This window comes from Protopterus annectens, chromosome 6.part1 (genome assembly GCF_019279795.1).
Source record: "Protopterus annectens isolate FY-2018-M chromosome 6.part1, PAN1.0, whole genome shotgun sequence".
Taxonomy (NCBI): Eukaryota; Metazoa; Chordata; order Ceratodontiformes; family Protopteridae; genus Protopterus; species Protopterus annectens.
In genome coordinates this window covers 140,845,566-140,864,970 of record NC_056738.1, presented here as the reverse complement: position 1 = coordinate 140,864,970, position 19,405 = coordinate 140,845,566, and the positions used below count along the sequence as shown (strand labels likewise).

General features: G+C 40.1%; 1 long non-coding RNA gene across 2 annotated transcripts in view; it reads right to left on the bottom strand.

Moving 5' to 3' along the window:
• Positions 1-18,154: 18,154 nt before the first annotated feature.
• The window catches only part of LOC122805433, an 852,280-nt gene continuing 851,029 nt past the window's right edge, over positions 18,155-19,405 (bottom strand). For both annotated transcript variants that reach the window (XR_006365368.1, XR_006365367.1), the window contains exon 4: positions 18,155-19,405. This exon is cut by the window's right edge. This is a non-coding gene — a long non-coding RNA (uncharacterized LOC122805433).

The window sequence follows — 19,405 nt, the reverse complement described above, 5'->3', positions numbered from 1 at the left end:
TAAGCAGAGGATGTTGCTAATGCTCTGGTTGAGTGGCCTTTAACTTTGAATGGTAAATTCCTGTTATTTGAGGTGTATATAAAGGTAATGCAATTTGAAAGCATAACTTTTGAAACTGGCATGCCCTTTTTTGTTTCAGAAAAGGAGATGAACAATTGATCTTCTCTCCTGAAATCATTAGTTCTATGCAGATAAAACCTAAGATGTTAATGCACATCCAAATGAAGTTTGTACTCTGCCTTGTTACAATGATTGGGAAAAAACACTGGGAGCTCAATAGACTGATTTAGATTGGTTTGGAAACAAACATTTGGCAGAAAGGATGGATTAGTTCGTAGAGATACTCTATCCTTATGGAAAATTAAGTATGGTGGCTTGACTGATAGAGCTTGCAACTCCGAGACTCTTCTTGCAGATGTAATGGCTACTAGGAGAATTGTTTTCCAAAAGAGGAATTTGAGATCACATGAGGATGAGGGCTCGAAAGGGGGTAATGTTAGGTGAGTCAAGACAAAATTCAAATCCCATTGTGAAAGAGATTCTTTTATGGGAGGTCTCAATAAACAAGCACCGTTCAAAAATGCTTTAAACAATTTGTGTGACATCAGGTTAGGAGTACATTCACCAATGTGGAAATTAGAGATTGCAGCTAGTTGAACTCTAATTGTAGCTGCGGCGGAACCTTGCTGAAAAACTTCTGCAAGAAATTCTAAAATTGAACTAATTGGGGCAGAAAAAGGATCAATGTTTCTTGTTTTTTCCCAGTAGGAGAACCTCTTCCATTTACTAGAATATAACTTCCTGGTAGAAGCCTTGTGAGAAGATACCAAAATGTGTTTTACTGCTGGTGTGAAGTCTTAAAGCCTGACTAAGTTTGGAAGTGGAGCAGCCATGCTGTCAAATTGAGGGTTTGGAGAGCAGGATGAAGTGTTCCTGACATATGGATCAGAAGGTCTGAAACTGGGTCCAGAACCCACAGTTTCTCCTGTAGGTGAGGCCACAAAAAGGGGAAACAAATCTGATGAGGCCAATATGGAGCAATGAGAATCAGCCTGCTTCCCAAGGATTTTGCTTTCTGAATGACTTGGGGTATCAGGGGAAATGGGGGAAAGGCATATGGTAGTCCCGAGGGCCAATCGTGAACAAGTGTGCCTCTCGGTGTCTCCTCCATAGAGATTAGGGCAAAGTAGCTGCTGCATTTGGTATTCATGAGAGTGTCAAACAGGTCACAGCAGGGTTGGCTCCATTTTCAGAAAATCTTCCCCACTATGTTTTGGTTTAGAGACCACTCATGAGGCATTAAAATTGCCCTGCTGAGCTTGTCCACTATCACGTTGGATTTCCCTGGGATATGCGTTGCTACAAGAAAACTTTGGGAAGAAATTGCCCATTGCCATACTCTCAGCACCGCTCAAGAAAGGGGGTATGATCTGGTTCCTCCTTGTTTGTATATCTATCAGACAACCGCCATGTTGTCTGATGGGATTGCAATAATTCCTAGTGGAAGAGAGTCCTGGAGTGCTTGCAATGCCAGAAGCACTGCTCTCATCTCTAGAACATTGATGTGCAAATGGGTTTTGTGTTCTTGCCATGTGCCTTGGACCATTCTTCCCAGGTAATGCCCCGCCACCCTATCTGGGAGGCATCCGTGGTCACCTTAGCTACAGGTTGTTGTGGTACAAAGGGTCGCCCAATGGTCACATGGTTGGACCAAAGCCACCACAGGAGATCTCTTTTGCATGACTGTAATTATGACTAGGTGAGACATGGGAAGTTCTTGTAATGACCACTGATCAAATAGGAACCACTGAAGAATTCTCATATGCATCCTGGCTAGGGGAAATAAGGTGATCATTGAAGCCATGGTTCCTAAGACTTTCAAAATCATCTTTGCCTTCACCTTGTTTCTGGGTAGGAGGTTGGCTATTTGTTGTCTGAGAACAGAAACCCTGTTGAGAGGCAGGTGTGCCATCATGGAGTCTGTGTCGAGATCTGTGCCTATGAATGTAATATGTTGACAGGGCAACAATGCAGAGTTTTGTAAATTCCCTGTTATTCCTAACTGAGAACAAGTTTGAAGAGTGATGTCGCTCGCCTGCTGAAGTAGATGCTTGGTGGTGGCAGTTAGGAGCCAGTCATCTAGGTATGGAAACACATGGAATACCAGACATTTCAAGTGAGCCATGACTACTGCTATGTATTTGGTGAACACTCTGGGGGCTGTAGTGAGACCAAAGGGCAGAGCTTGAAATTGATAATAACTGGTTCCCAGCCTGAACCCTAAATGACTCCTTGATGCTCTGTCCATTTTTATGTGGTAGTATGCATCATGGAAGTCTATTGAGCACATCCAATTGTCTTTCCCCTAAAAAGGGGAGAATAGAATGCAGTGTCACCATTTGGAACTTGGACTTCTTTAAGTATTCTTTTAGCTTGCTGAGATCCAATATAGGCCTCAAGTCCCCTATTTTTTTTTTTGGCACTAAAAAGAATCTTGAGTAAGTTCCAACTCCTATTGGGTCTGCGGGGACTTTTTGGATGACTCTTTTGTCTAGCAACTTTTGAATTTCTACAGTATCTTGTTCCCTTTGACTGGGTGGAACATCTGGGATTTTTCTGATCTGTGAGGCAGGATGGCAAAAGGGAATGGAATAGCCTCTGGATATTATACTTTGTACCCACTTGTCTCTTGTGATATCCCGCCAGGCTTCTGGGTACAAAGTTAACCACCCCCTGACTGCCTCCAGAGTAGAGCAGATGGGCCTCCTTTCAGGAGCGCTGGTAGGGCTGGCCACAAAGATAATCACAGTCACCCTGGTTTTGCGGACCCTCTCTGCCTCTAGGATGTCTACCATTATTGCCTCCCTCTCTGCCCCTGGGGAAGATTCGCTTCATGCATCTTGAAAAACTCCCAGGGATCTTTTGAACCACATTTTCCCACTCTTCTGACCTTTAGGTTAAGGTCTTGAAGGTACGGAAAAACTTACTCCAATGGCAGAGAGAGTTTTCCCTTCCTGCTTGCATCTGGTGAGCGTGTCCTTGCTTTGGGTCCAAAAAGTGAAGAACCATCAAAAGGGGCTTTGGTAAAGGTAGGCTTGAAAGGCTCCACAAAATTACACAAGCGCATCCAGGAGCTTTAAAATCAGGGAAACTCAAGAACCCGCTGCCCTGCTCACTCCATCCGCTGCATAGGATATCAGTCTCATAGAGGAGTTAATGATGGAATTTAAAGTAGCTAGCTGAGAGATTACCTTATCTGAGACCCCCCAGCTACTGAACCTTGGAGAGTATCTCCTAACTCCTTCAGGAGATCTCTTTGTAGTCTAGTAAAGTGTGTAAGGTAGTTCAGCAATATAAGGGTAAAAGTCACTGATGAAAAAATACACTTCCCATATCTGTCCATCGTCCAGAACTCCTTGTTTGGTGGATGGACAGATGAGGATGTTTCAGAACGTTCCTTCTTGGTGACTGCTGCCACCACCATAGCATCTACAGGAACGCCTTTTGTGAGAAATTCTTTTTAGAAGGGGGTGACAAGAACTTATTTGGCCTCTGAGGGACTGGTTCCATGGTGTCTGGTGACTCCTATGCCTTTTGACTAACCATGTCCAACAGCTCACCAAAAGGTGGAGACACCTAGGAGGCTGAAGGTTGAGATCCAAAAGCCTTCAAGGTACACCAACTCCTCATCAGAAGGGTTGAGGGTTTTCCAGCCACCTCTCTGTTTCAGGATTTCTAAGATATCTGCAAAGGAAATATCTTCAGAGGATGACCGTTGGGACCTTTCTGACTCCTCGAGGTCAGTGTCAGAGGTAATGGACTCATCAGGGGAGTCTATATGCTTCCTCTTGCAAGTTCTCTTTTGAGGATCCTCCTCAGAAGGGTATTCTGGGGAGGTCTCAGAAGAGTGGGGTTCGTCCAATGGGGCTCCCTCAGGCTATAAATCTCTGATGTCCTGTGGAAGGGGTGGTGCCAAGACAGAAGCTGATGCCTTAGAGGGAAGAATACCAGTATCCTTGTGTAGAGCTGTAGGTGGGGACAGCACACTCCTCATCAGCTCAAATGCAGATCCCCCCAGCTCCAAGGACACCTCTGGTTCTGAGGAAAAAGAGGGAATCCCTGCCTCCACAGAGATCAGCTCCGAGGCTGATGTAGGAACCAAGCTCAGCTGAGCCAAAGCTCTGAGAGGTAAACTTGTGTCCGAGCATCCCCCTGTAGCCAACAGGAAAACTTCAGCTCCTAGACACCCCGGACAGCACTAAGAGTGTCGGAGCAGGAATCGGCTTTGAAATCTCCAGAAGGGGTCTCAGAACCGAGTCTACAGCAAGTGGTACCTGGCATTCCAGCTCTGAAGATTCAGCTTGGCTCAGAGGAGGAATAGTAATGGAAGTAATAGACTTGAATGGCTCCAAAACCGGTTGGGTCGGAGCCAAAAACAATTTAGCCAGCACCGGTGACTTTAAAAGTCTGAGCACACCCTGTTCACATCATCGTCCAATAAACTTCTATAGAACCTGAAGGAGAGGGTTGGTGAGTGAGATCTCTCTAGTATAGGAGATCTCAAGGTAGGGGAGACCGGTAGAAGTTCAGTGGACTGTCTCCAAAAAATAGTCTCTTTTGGCTCCGAAGGCTGTGGAGCTGAAGGACAGATATGGGAAGTGTATTTTTTCATCAGTGACTTTTACCCTTATATCGCTGAACTACCTTACACACTTTGCTAGACTACAAAGAAATCTATGATCTCTCTCAGTTCCGAAGGCTGTGGTGCTGAGGAGGTCAATGTATCAGAAGTTTTAGGCAATTTTTGAGGAGGCTCCAAGTGAGCCGAAGAAGCAGGAGATGGTCTCTTTGTAGGCTTGTCACTTTTAGTAGAAGGGGACTTACTTGAAGAAGTACTTTGTAGAACTTCATCAAAAGAGGGTTTCAGGAGTCCCTTTAAAATCAACTAGTTTTTCCTTTCCTGTAGTACACTGGAGCTGAAGGAATGACAGAAAGTGCATGTGTCTTGGAGGTGAATGGCCCCACAAACAATAAACACAAATATTATGTCCATCAGTTATAGACATTTTTTGTGCACATTTCTGGCACTTTTTAAAGCCCGATGGCTTAGGTTCCTTCTCTCTAGTCTTCTTAGACATAATAATAAGTAACACCACTAATAGCAAAAAGGAAGGAAACTGTAATTATACCTTTATAGAAAAACTAACACACACAGAAAGGTAAATATTCCACCAACACTATAATATAGAAGCACATCTACTGAAAAAGCGGAAAAACACAGAAACAGCTCTGCCCTCTAAGTTAAATGGGCACTAGGCCCTCTAACTTAAACAGACTTAGTAGAGGTACAAAAAAGGGGAAACAAGAAGAAAGTCTCTAAAAACAGTGGGTATTTAGCTCTCTAACTAAAATGAACAAATATACGCAACTATTCTACAGTAACCACTAACTACGCCACTACAAAAACTAATGGGAAAATAGAAAAATGGCCTTGCGACTAATGACGGCCAACAAGCAACCACACAGTAGCAAGATTAATTGCACTAGAAACTACAGCGCACTAAAACTACAGAAGAACAACTATCTAAACAACTACTAGATATTATTTATCCTAAAAATATAGAAAAGATGTAAATCTTCAAATAACTTAGCCACGGGCAAGAAGAGAGCATCCAAACTCATAAAGCGGCAAATGAGATCTGGGGAATTACACCACTACATGATGGGATACTTATTCTGCCATGAGCCAAGTTAGAGACTTTGAGCTAGTGTATTCGGTCAAGTCAGAGCCGAGGATCGGCTCCGAACCCATCCAGTAAGAATGAAGGCGAGATAGGTAACGTAACATCACATGGTTCAGTAGAAGAGATGGTCACAAGATCACATAGAAGAGTGGCCAGCATGCAACTCAGGTAGACTGCTTCCTAGTAAGAAAAGGGCACTGGAGTAGAATTAGCAATTGCAAAGTCATTCCAGTGAAACAGCTGTCCCACAGCATAAACCACTAGTTGCCACATTCAGTTACAAGCAGTGGTCAGAGAAGACTCTAAGCTCAACAAAGAGTAGGCTGAGGACCTGGAAGTTAACTGGAGAGAAAGCACATGAGTTCAAGGAATTACTCAGGGCTCTGGCAAATGAGGAAGAAGAAGAAGGAAGTAGGTGGAATTTAAGAAGAATGGAAGTACCCCAAAACAGCATGTGTGAGGACTACAGAACAGGTATATGGCAAAGCCAGATATGGAAATAAGGTACATAAGGAAGGCTGTTGGCAGAATGTAGAAGTCCAGGAAGTCATCAAAAGAAAGAAAAAGTGCAGGAAGAAGTGGGAGATAGAAAAGACTGACCAGGCTAAAAGGAATACTGGTTGGGTAACAAAGAGGCTAAAATAGGAGTTGCAGTAGCAAAGAACATGGTATTTGAGGCTTCTGGAAAGTGACTCTGTAGATAGCACAAAGAAACTATCAGATTGCCATGAAAAAGCAGAAGGATAAGGACAATCGTTAAGACAACCTTCTCAAGGGATACCAGCAACAACCTGCTCAACAGTCCACAGGATATCAAAGGCAGATGGAAGGTGTACTTACAGCAGCTTTTGAAAAAAGAAAACCCTACAAAAGATGTAATGCCTCACACACAGTCTACAATGAGATAAGAGGAAGAGCCCACCATAGAAGAAGTAAGAACAGCACTTAGGAAAATGAAATCAGCAAAAGCTGCAGGCTCAGATGAGGTCACAGCAGATATGATCAAGATGTTGGGTGAGATAGGGGAGAAATGGCTCCTGAGGGTACTCATAGTAGTATGGAGAGAAAGGTATATCCCAGATGACTGAAGAATAAGCATGCCAGTGCCAGTGTTCAAGAACAAAGGGGACATCCACAACTGTGAACAGTACAGAGGTATCAAACTCCTGTCACACTACATGAAAGTTCTGGAGAGGTTGATTGATAAATGAATATGCAGAGTCATAGAATGTAAGATAGAAGAGGAGCAGTTCAGATCAGGATGCAGCACAACTGACTCTATGTTTTCAGTGAGACAGATAGCTGAGAAGAAGGTTGAAATGAGGAAAGACTCCAACTGGGCATTCCTAGACCTAAAGTATATAACAAGATCCTAAGAAAGCTAATTTGGGCAATCCTGTGGTGGTTCGACGTCCCAAAAACATGGGTAGAATTAGTGCAGGCTATGTACAAGGACCGCATGCCTCACATACAAACATTGTTCAGCCTCACAGAGACGTTCCCGGGTGTGCATAAGGGTTCAACTTTGAGCCCACTGCTATTCATACTGGTGTTGGACTACATTAGCAAACAGATCAGAGGGGGCAGCTCAACAAAGCTGAGGTATACAGACAATGTGGCATTGCAGGCAGAGTCTGAGCAAGAACTTCAAGAAAGGATAGGTGAGTGAAATGCAAAACTGATTGTACATGGAATGAAACTGAGTACAGATATGACAGCTGTAATGACAACAAAAGGGGGAATCAGAAGAAGCTGAGAACTGAGATAGAAGGGAAAATACTGGAACAGGTAACACTTCAAGTAACTGGGAGGAATGGTTTAGGAGAAAGGACGTCTGAATGAGGAAGTCAAAGCTAAAATCATAGGGGATGCACCCAAATGACACAGAGTGTCAGGGGCAGTACATGACAGAAGAATGCCAAAGAATCTCAAAATAAGGTGTGTAAACAGTGATGCAACCAGTATTACTGTATGGTATAGAAACGTGGGCAGTAAAGGCAAATCAGTTGAAAAAACTAGAGGTGATAGAGATGAAGTGCCTGAAACAAGTGATAGATGCACACTGTGGGACAGAGGAAGAGATAAAGAAATTAGAACAGAAGACAGATTAGCTTCAACTGCAGAGAAGGTCAAATAGAACAGATTACAATGGTTCAGACACACATGTAGAAAAGCAGAAGACAATCTAGTGAAGAAGATTTGGGACAGACAGGAAGGAGTCAAGAAGAAATAAGGGCATCCACCAAAGAGACAGATGGATTGTGTGAGAGAAGAGCTGTGACAGTCAGGCATGACTGTCAAAGAAGGCAGAAGAGTAGCATTGAACTGAGACAGATGGTAACAGTTGACACAACACCCAGACCCGATGAAGAAAATAAGAAAAAGGGATTGATGATGATACCGATGATGAGACAGAATGAATATGAAATAAAAAGAAAAGCTGGGAGTCGGTTATGGATCTGTTTTTAATTACCATAGATAAGTACTAGGCAAACAGTCTAGAGACTATAACAAACCTAGCCAAAAAAAGAAAAATACATATTCAAATGTTTACTCCAGTTTCAATGAGAGCAAGACGGGATAGACTGGGAAGAATTTCAGGCTATCTAGGTTTACCTTGAAGTTGCCAAGGGTGCTACTCTGCTTGGCATTTAATAAATGTTTGTTTCAGAAATGAGGGATGTGCTGGGATATGAATCTATCATGTCAATGTGTCTTATCTCTCTGCTGATGAAGGTTAGATACCATTTGCTCTGTGAAGGAATGAAAGGTCAAAGAGGGTTAGATCTTTCACAGTTCAACAGATTAGACACAGATCTCCAAGGAGAACTCTTCCAGTCTGTCCTTGATAGCGAAGACTTTTAAGACCTCTGATCTTTTTAGTTATGAATCTCTGAGGTCTTTCAATGTGACTGAAATGTTTAGACAAATACATACCAAAAGGTGTGTTATATTCAATAATGGGTCTGATGAGATATGAGTAAAGGGGAATTAAGATTTCTTTGGAACTAGTGTTGATACATTTGGAAATTATATAAGCCAAATAGAAGTCTTTCTAGACTGTGTGCCATGATGGTCAACTGATAAGGAATTATCAACAAGACTCCCTAAATCTGTTTTCTATTGTGTCTTATTGGAGGAGTGTATTACTTACATGATATATGAAAATGTTTTACCAAAATGAAATATGCAACATATGATCCCATTTAAGTTGATACCAATGTCCTTGCTCCAATTGTTAAAATGATCTAAGCTGTGTTGGTGCATCTGTGAGTCAGTTGAAGACTGAATAATAACACCTACTTTACAGTCATCTGCAAACTGAGATAACCATAGACCAGGAAAGTTGGTCTGAATGTCTGAAAAATAGATGCCACATAAGAGATGTCTCATTATTCAGCCCTGTGGTGCACCACTGGTAATGTTTTATGCTTGTTTCAGAAATAGTACCTGCAACTCTAACCACATGGGGTCTGTTACACAACCAGTTAGTAATCCACCACACATCACAAGGATTTATATTCAGACTTACAAGTGTGTCAGTAATGACATCATAGGAAGTTACATCAAAGGCCTTGGCCAGGTCCAGATATGCTAATTGTGCTGCATAACCATTATCCATTGCTTTGGTTGCTTTTTCAAATAAAGTAATGAGTTTAAAGAGACAGGACTTTCTTTTGAAAAAGTTGAATTAATTAGGATCCACGGTTAAGACATTTTCAAAGTCCAGATTAATGAGGCCTGAGATAATTTCCACAGCTTTACATATAAAGCTAGTGAGACTAATAGGTCTATAGTTACCAGGGTCTGTGTTTGGGCCACCCTTGTGTGATGACATTACAATGGCCCTCTGGTGGAGAGGCTTACATTAAACATGTTAGTATGGTTTCAGATAGGCCATATTTTGTACTGATAATCTGACAACCTGCTCTGTTATCAGGACACATGGCTGAGATGTTCTTAGCTTTTGACAGGGGTGTAGAAACATGTTCCATAGTAATAAAGGGGGTAACTGGAACTGTGGTATCTGTGAAATAACTATAACTGTGGGTACAATTTACACTAAATTTGTCACCTAGTATATAGGCTGTTTCAGTCAGAATGTGTAATATTGCTCTGGACTAGCTGCAAACATTGTTGGGTGTTAATTCATAACTTTCTAAGATAATTAAAGAAAGATGTGTAGTAATTTTTGGTTTAAGTGGCTATTTTAAGTTTATGTCATCATTGAACTTCCTAATGGTTTCCTTAGGTAGAACTAGACCTCTTTTAAGAATTAAGCAACTTCATTCTCTTGTTGTATGATTTATTTATAGGTGTATTCCACCACGGGGGTTGCTTTTAAATTTCTCATTATATATGGTGCAGACAGGGACTGCCTTATCAATGCAACTATTTAAGGGGTGTAGATGTCAGAGGCATATACAGCAGAATTAGTAATGCAATCCATCAGAGGAGGATTACAGCAAAATTTATTCAGGTCATCAAGTAGCTGAAGAAGGTTTGCTTTCAAGAAGTCCCTAAACACCAAAGTATTTACAACAGAAGTACCACCAGGTTTAAAAGAAAACATCACTCATTTATTGTATGAGCTAGCAAGGCAAGATGATACAAATGGATGAAAGGTTGGGGTAGGTAAAAATGTAAAGAAATTGTAATATTCTGTTTGCATGACTTTCTTTTATTACTGTTGTATGATAATTTTATAAAACTGATATAAGTGGGGGATGTTACTTTAAGTTTTATTTTATTGTGTAAACTTGTTAAGTTCATAGGTGTGTACTAGACTAATGGCCCTAGAGCCTTGACGAGCCTAGCCCATAGGATTACCCTGCCATCATGCCGCCTGACCTTAGTTCCCAGTGCCTCTGTCGAGTAAAGCCACTGGAGTGATCCCTGGGGTGAATTTTCTATTTCCCATCCACTCATCAAGATTTCTCTTGAAGAGGGCCAGTGAGGTGCTCTGCTTGACATGTATGGGAAGTCTATTCCATAGCATGGGCAGTCTCTGGGATATGAACCTGTCTATCCAGCATGTTCTGCTGATTGTGATAATGAGGTTGAGGTCTCTGGAGCATGTGGTGCAGAGGGATTGGGATTTCTTTAGATGTAACATTTCTAACAGAGCTGGGTCAGACATGGCTTTTTAAATCAAGCAGAGATTGCCTCTAAGTAGGCGATATGAGACAGAGAATAGTTGGAGTTTTTTGAGTCTGTCCATACAGGACACATGTTTAAGGCCTAGGATCCTCTTTGTGAGGTACTTTTGTGGCCTCTGCAGTTGTTGCAGGTGTTTAGTGAGGTAAATGTGAAATGGGGCATTGTACACAATGATTGGTCTAATGAGGGAAGAGTAGAGGGAGACAATCACCTCTTTCTTCCTGGATGCAAAACCCTTAGTAATGAGATGTGCTACATAGACGGACTTTCTGACCACAGTGGCAATATGGTGGTCAAAAGAGAGATTGCTGTCAACCTGTGTTCCCAGATCTCTTATAACCCCTTCTGTCTTCAGTGGACTACCATTGATGTGGTAATTCATGGGAACTGGGTTTTTCCCAAAGGGGATGATGACACATTTTTTGGCATTGAGCTTAAGGCCATGGTTTTGACACCAGTCATTGGTCTCAGTGATGTCAACATCACTTGGGGAGTTAATAATAGCTCCCAACTTGCAATCATCTGTGAACTTTGTCAGCCAGAGTCCCTTCATGTTGGCCTGGACTTCAGAGAAGTAGATACCAAACAGGAGAGGACTCAGGACCGAACCTTGTGGGATTCCACTCATGACTGGTAGGCAGTCTGACTTGAAGTCAGCTAATTTCACACTGTGGGTTCTACCTATGAGCCAGTTTGCAACCCACCTAGTGATATAGGGATTGATGCCCAGCTTAGTGAGTTTTTCTATGATTCCTGAGTGGGGAATGGTATCAAAGGCCTTGGCCAGATCAAGGTAGGCTGTATGAACCACCTTGCCTTCTTCCACAGCTCTGGTGACTGACTCAAAGAAGTTGACCAACTTGATCAGGCATGATCTACCCTTCACAAAACCAAACTGTGTGGGATCCAGAGTTTGGAGATTCCCTATATCCTTGTTTATTAGGTCCATGATGATGATATGTTCCATAGCTTTGCATATCAGATTCATCAGGCTAATGAGGCAATAGTTCCCAGGGTCTGTAGTCACTCCTCCTTTGTAGAGAGGGACGACTGTAGCAGTGCACCATTCAGTAGGGACAAAGCCTGAGGTAAGGCTGTGATTGTACAGGGTACACAGGTGAGGTGATAGTTCACCCTGTAGTTCATGTAGAACACAGCCAGAGATATTGTCAGGTCCCATAGAAGCTGTATTCTTGGCCTTGGACAGTGTTGTTTTAACCTGTGCAGCAGTAATACTGGGTGCCTGGCAATCTACTGGTATTGTGACTGGTCCTTTGGGGAGGATGGGTAAAGTTGGCACTGAATCTGTTAGCCAGTATATTGGCAATATCTGTTGGCTCGGTACAGGAGGTACCATTGTGCAGTAGCTCAGAAATTTTTGATTTGTTTAATTGAAATAAAGAGCCATAACTATTTTTGATAAATGCTATGGGATCTTTAACACTGAGCTACAGCCATCTCAGGCAAATGGGACCTCAGTTTAACCTCTCATCTGAAGGATGTCACACTCAGGGGTGCAGCACCCCCTAATGCTGCATGACAGTATCACTATTAGTATAAACTGCACAGTTTGCTACTTTATCAACTGAATCTGCATTATCTTCTATAATTGCAGGGCTTGCTATCTTCTAAACAAAAGTTTATGCTATAGTACTTCAATTATTCTCTTTTTTGTATGACACAGAATGTCTGTAAATAAGCTATGTGCAAAGGCATCTCTTAGCTAAGGAGCACATATTGAACAAACCTTCTCCTTCAGAGCCTTTCAGAGTTATTTACATGGAAATTTAACAGTGTTAGTCCCATGCTATTGGCTTTATGTATAAGAAATCATGCATTAAATCTAATCTATATGTTACTGTAGCATACTGATTGCTGGATATACAAGGGACCAACATTGCCTCCCTGGAATATACTTAGCTGTTAACTCCTTGTCCTGACTACCTTTTAACAAAGTATTTACTCATAATACTTCTTTTAAAATCTATTTATATGTAACATAGCAGTTGCAAAGCAGCATTCTGTGTAGAACTAGATATAGGCAGATCATATTTACAAATCGTTGTGTGCCCCATCCCTTATTTCTTGGTCATCGAATGTAATGAAATGTATTTAGTGATTCAGAAGATATAAATTCCATTTCATGAATGCATGTTGTCTGTTGCTTGTTCTATGAATGGTATTGTAGTAAGTTGCCCTTCAGCACATATTCCATTAACCTGTTTGTCACAATCAGAATGATATTAACTGATCTGTGTTTCTCACACTCTCACCTTATAAGATTTGTTATGAACTTTGAGGAATTTTCTTCCTAGATTCATCACGTATGATGCCAGTTTCAAGTGAACTGTTAACTGGCACTGCCACTGATGTCCACGAGATGGCTGAACTTCTGTGGCACCCTCTGCTTCCACTGTTCTAAGCAGTTTCACATCTGTGAGTCCCTTTAGGACTCAGTACTATTGCAGTCTTTCATTCTGTTCTTTTTAACAACAAAAATGCAAGCATGCTTAAGCCAGATAGCCATATTTTTCTCACCTTACATAATTACATAATCTCTAACTGTACTGTAGCAGCTTCCAAAACATCTTGGTAAAAATTGGTAAAGTGAAGCCACTTATGAGCTGATATGTGAGGTCAATCTACTGGAGCAAAGGCAAGACACTCATAAGTGCCAGCAGCAAACTGTCTTCACGAAGGGATCCCCTTTACATGGTCGACATTTCACAATGTCGACATTCATATGGCCAAGACCATATGATTGACATTTGAAATGTCGACCATGGGGAACCGGCATATCTGTACAGTGCGGAATGGAGTGCTATCTCAGAGTTGGTATATTAAAGTTACGGGGGGTGGGGTGGGTGAAGCCCCCCATGGGGGGTGCAGGGGGGAGGAGCCCCCCTGCTAGCATTGTTAAAGTTATTTATTTATTTATTTTTTGTCTGCTTGTATGTTCGACATTTCAAATGTCGATCATATGGTCTCAGCCAAATGAATTTCGACATTGTGAAATGTCGATCATATCAAGTAAACCCTTCAGGGAGTCCCCTTTATATGGTCGACATTTCACAATGTCAACATTCATATGGCCAAGACCATATGATTGACATTTGAAATGTCGACCATGGGGAACCAGCGTCTCCGTACAGTCCGGAATGGAAAGATTTCCATTTCCGCACTGTAGTACTATCTCGGAGTTGGTATATTAAAGTTATGGGGGTGGGGGTGCAGGAGGGCATAGCCCCCCTGCTAGCATCATTAAAGTTAGTTTTTTTTTTTTGTCTGCTTGTATGTTTGACATTTCAAATGTCGATCATATGGTCTCGGCCATATGGATTTCGACATTGTGAAATGTCGATCATATCAAGTAGACCCTTCAGGAAGTACGTTAAAAAACAGCAAGTACAATCAAATGTCATAGTAGGGGCTTCCTTTAATTGTTGAAAAGTAGGAGAGGCACAGTTTTTAAAATATGAGTAGAATTCAAGAAGATTACAAACTTCCAGATTGCTAGGGGTAGCTTACAGGTGGATAAAAACTGAATTCTCCAGTGTTGTTTTCCTGAAGTTCAACCCTTTTGAAGATTGCAACTTCTAAACAGGAAATCACTGTCTGCAATGATGGACTTTTCCAGGGTAATTCCCCCCCCCCCCACCGCTACAAATGGGTGTGATTATGAAGTTAGTATATATTAGTTTGTGGGTGTAGGTGCTTGCCTTCACATCAGGGGTGCAGTGGGGATTATCCCCCCACCCTGGCAAAAAATAATTAAACAGTGCTTTTTTTTCCAGCTGTTTTTTTCAGGTAATACAGTTTGAGGATTCTGATCCTCTGCAGGTAGCTAGAGCTCCAATACAAAGCAAAGATGAGAATGCCAAGCAGATACGTATAAAGATATGCTGGTGTACAACAATACTCTGCCTGCCTAAGAAGGGAAAAACAAATGAAAAGGTGAGCCAAGTACATGGTGACTATGCTGCAGAACTTTTTGCCTAAACTTGATAATTAAAGCAAATAAGCAGATGGAATGGTCACAACTTAAGCAATGCATAAGCAGATAGAATGGTCACAACTTAAGCAATGCGTAAGCAGATGAAATGGTCAGAACTTAAGCAATGTGTAAGCAGATGGAATGGTTACAACTTAAGCAATGCGTATGCAGATGGAATGATCACAACTTAAGCAATGCAAAAGCATCTTTTGGCTCTTATAGAACAGATTACAGTATGTAAAGCAGAGGTGATAATACAAAACCGAGAAAACATAAACATGGCACTGGGATGAACTGAAGTTTTAAAGTTCAGTTCAGGACATATTCGTCCATTTAAAATGTCTACTGTACATTATTAAACTGTGCCATCATTTATAACTGTAGTTCATTGGAAAAGTGCACTCATACCTCTCAAAAAATTAGTGGCAAATCATTAAAGACCGAAGTTATAAAATGACAACGATTTGAATTTCAGACTTTATACCTTTCAGAAAGTTCATACTAATGCAAAAGCTGTTATTATATCAATAAGTTTGTAAGAGCAATATTTAAAAATTGGCCCTATTTTTGGGCCCTTGTCCCACTTTTATTTCTGCCTTTGTCCAGATTTCCTGCTCTAAGAGGTTGAGAGGTATGGGTGCACTGATTGTGCTTTCATGGTGAAAGCCACAAGTAATTAGTCTCCTAACAAGCAGATTTCATTTAATTTCAGTTAGAGAATGGGTGACCTGTACAGTGCCACACAGATTGAAGAACAAACATTCTCCAGCAGGGTGTTAATGTACAGGTAATGTGTGCTGAAAAACATGTCCAATAGTTCATGGCAGCATATTAAGCTATGTGGGACTGTAACAGAGATAACAGCCACCATTATTTGACACTTGTTAAGCAGCACTTTTGCTGTTTAGAGTGTAAAATTAAAACAAAACAAAAATGAAAAAAAAAGAGAGAAAAGCATGTGTGTCTCTGTGCATGTGTGGGGTTATGCCTGTGTGTGAGGCATGAAAGTGGGAGTGAGATCAATTGAGCCATTATTTTATACTCCTTAGACAGTGCTTTTGGTGTTTAGCAAGTGTAAGATTAAAACAAAATGAATAATTATAAAAAATAGAAAAGTGTGTGTGTGTGTGTGTGTGTGTGTGTGTGTGTGTGTGTGTGTGTGTGTGTGTGTGTGTGTGTGTGTGTGAGTGTGTGTGTGTGTGTTTATGTTTCTGTCTGCATGTGTGTGTGAATGGGTGCTTGTGTGCATAAAAGCAGAAGTGTGAGTTTGTGTGTCAGATCAAGAGAGCTCGATCGAGTAGTGGATGCAACTCATTTAAAATTAAAAGGTATGTATGCCTCTCAACCTCTAGCTCAAAAAATCCAGAGAAAGACTTACATAATGGGGACAAATTTTCAAAAATAGGGGCAGATTTTAAATATTGCTTTTATAAAAATTAGAAAGTTGCTATAATGACAGGATTTATGTTAACTTGCTTTTACTGCAGGCTTTGAAGTCCATACTTGTCACTTTCGGGACACCACTGCTTTTGACTCAAATTTTAGCTCTGCCTGCCTTAATCTATTCTAAAACTGATGACTTTTGGAGAAAAGATGGTGAATTACAGGTAATAAAGAATGGCAATAAATAGATTTATAGACTTTCTTTTACTTCAGAAAATGTATATTAATTCACATTCTCTAACTCTGTCAATGTTTCATTTTAACACCGCAAATATTTTAAAAGTGTCCCTGATTACTTCTGGATGTGTCCCTGATTCTGTTAAGATTTGTCCCTAATTATTTGAGAGCTATGATAAAGTCTGAAACTCAAATGTAACTTATTATTCAGTGATGTCAGCCCCCCAAATGAGTTGTCAGCATATACTACAGCAAGTTTGAAACAGTAGCTGGAGGAACAATTTTAAATCAAAAATATAAAAAAAAATATACATATATATATATATATATATATATATATATATATATATATATATATATATACACACACATAGTAATTAAAAAACTAAATTTTACAGACAGCCCATCCAGGGTTGTAGAGGCCCTCCATTGCACCAAACGAGCATTATTTACACAATGGCATGCACCCTGTCAGGCATTGCTTGCTTAGCTTCTGTCATACTAATCACAGAGTTGTAGGGTTAGGTTGTCATATATTGCTGCAAAATGACTAAATTTTCACTCCAGAAGGGGCTACATTGACACATGTTTAATATGAGTGCAAAGCAGTAAGGAATGTTTGCATAGAAGTTGTAATCATGTTGTCATTCTAGCGAATCAGATAACCAGCAGAGTTTCATACTGCCATGCACAAACACACACACGCACACACACACACACACACACACACATATATCCTTTATTCCAAGATGCAATGCCTATACTAGGGTGTGCCCAAAATATGTCTTTAATTTGCTAGTGAAATAATGAGAATTTACAATTTTAAAAATGATTAGCTTATTTCCTGAGCTACTTATACCTTTTTTATTGCACAGATGTTTCTTATTTTCTCAGCTGTAACTTATCTGACACTGTAAGCTGCATATTAAATTGTTATGCTAAATGCTAGAAAAATGTGTCCCACTAAAGGATTTGAAAATTGTTTGCAGGCAGTCATAACATATTGTGCTATAAACATTTTAAGGAGTGCTACACAGAGCATTTGACAAGCCATATCTTCAACAATGAAGATGCTATCACTTGTCTTGATGTATGCCTATTTATAGCCATGATTACAACATTTACCCTACATTTGATCATGCTTTTTACAGGACTATTTTGTATTGTTTCCTTAAACCATCCTTGCATTATACGTGGTTACCATGTAAATATTGCATCTGTAATGTTTTCCATGAATCTGCTTTATGTTTTCTCGCCATGTCACTTCTGTACTCCTTTCTGTTATTGCATATAAGGAACCACCTTGTCTTGTTGAACCATTCCTGCTCACAGCATCTCAACTATATGCAAATAAAATTAATAAATGGACAATACACATTAAGCACTGAATGATTCAGCCCAAGACAGTCTGTTTTGCATGTAGTCTTTTAAACAATCTTTCTCACTGTTCTACTATAGTCTTGCTCTGCTTTCAAAATAAATCAGCTTAGTCTGTTATTGAAAATATTTAAGCCTGTCCAAGCCAGAATCATTCTGAAGTGGTCATTACCTGACAATGTGTGATTAACACAGTTTATGTTTTGCATTTTTTTTATTTCAAAGATAGATACCCCACACAGTATATTTGAAATGCTTTTTAAAAATAAAGTTTATTAAAACACTGTTACTCCACACAATGATGATATAGTGTGGTACCCAATATGATGTACACTGTTGTTAGTATACAATTGACTACATGCTGAGTAACTGTGGGTAGTCTATGATGTTAAAGACTGATCAGCCATGTAATGCTGTTTGAGTACCTTTTTGCAAGTCCAAATGCATTAAAGTTCAAGAAACGTTTCAATAACATACCACATCAGTATTATCTCACATTGCCATATACCCTGCACATTCTGTTTCAGCCAATTTTAATTATAAAGCAGCAGTGTATCTTAGAAAACAAGATAATATATTGATTTACGCTGTGCAGAAAACTACAAAATGCCGATGCCACAAGTAATCTGTTGTCAAGTTATAGCCCTTAGTTAAGGAAGAAGTCAGCCACATAATTTGTAAGAAAAATAGTTCTGATTTTGTAAAAGTTGGTCTTGCAGGAGTCTTGTTCTGGTAATCTGTTTTCTTCTGAAATCCATGCTGTAAGTCTGCCTAGCAGCACACTTAACTGATGCTCTCCCCTGGGAATATTTTTATACCTTTCAATAGGTTTTTGATGGTATGATGGCACTTTACTGCCACACCAGGCATATGAATTTTGTGATGATCAAAAAAGGCATGAAGCAGATGACATGAAATATGGTAGATAGTTAAAATTGTACAAGACCTTTTTTCATAAAATAGCAGTCATTTCCACGTTATGGCAATTTTCCTTGTGTGGTATTCTTCAGCTAGACAGATAAAGGTTAGATTGAACCATATGTATCTTGTTTAGATTTAATGCCTATAAACCTCACCATTGCCTCCAGATTTAGAGTTTATCTTCATTTACAAGTATAGCAATGTTCATGTATAGGTCTACTTACTATGTAAAATATATACAAACTGTTAAAGTGCTTTAGTGAAATGTTTCTATTATTAAAATATCAATCACAGAGAAACACTGACAAATTCATTTTGTCATTCTCAGGCACTGTATTACACAAAAAACTTCATAGCTATCTTTTATCGTGTCTTGCAATGTGTCTAATAAAAAGGCACATCTTTATTCATAAGCAGTTCAACACAGGATTCTTGTATTTTTGCTTTGGAACAAAGCAGCAGAAATACTGCTTTTAAAAAACACTGGACTGTCAACATGACACCTTTCTGAAGCTGCCAATTGAAGATACATTAAAATGAAGATGAGTTTTATTACAGTTGCAACATTCCCAAGATAATAATGTTAAGA